Raw genomic sequence first — 284 nt, 5'->3', positions numbered from 1 at the left:
TGTGTTAATTTGAACTTATTTACTTTTGTTTAGTAAATAGTTTAGACTTTGTTAATTTATTTGACTGTTTTATCAAATTGATCAAATATTTTGATTTACTCACTGTCAAGATCCTCGTCTTTTGAGAGTGTTTTGAAAACCTTGTAAGGCTTGATTTGGTTCCTGTGAACCCATTTAACCCTTTTTACCTCTGTTGATTTTGATTTGATAGACAATTGAAGACAACTTGTCTATTATTTTGTGGGGTCCAGTCCATTTTGGCATTAATTTGCGAGCGAGAGCTC

The sequence above is a fragment of the Austrofundulus limnaeus genome, unplaced genomic scaffold, assembly GCF_001266775.1.
Source record: "Austrofundulus limnaeus strain Quisiro unplaced genomic scaffold, Austrofundulus_limnaeus-1.0 Scaffold1340, whole genome shotgun sequence".
Taxonomy (NCBI): domain Eukaryota; kingdom Metazoa; phylum Chordata; class Actinopteri; order Cyprinodontiformes; family Rivulidae; genus Austrofundulus; species Austrofundulus limnaeus.
Note: the sequence above shows the minus strand (reverse complement) of the source record.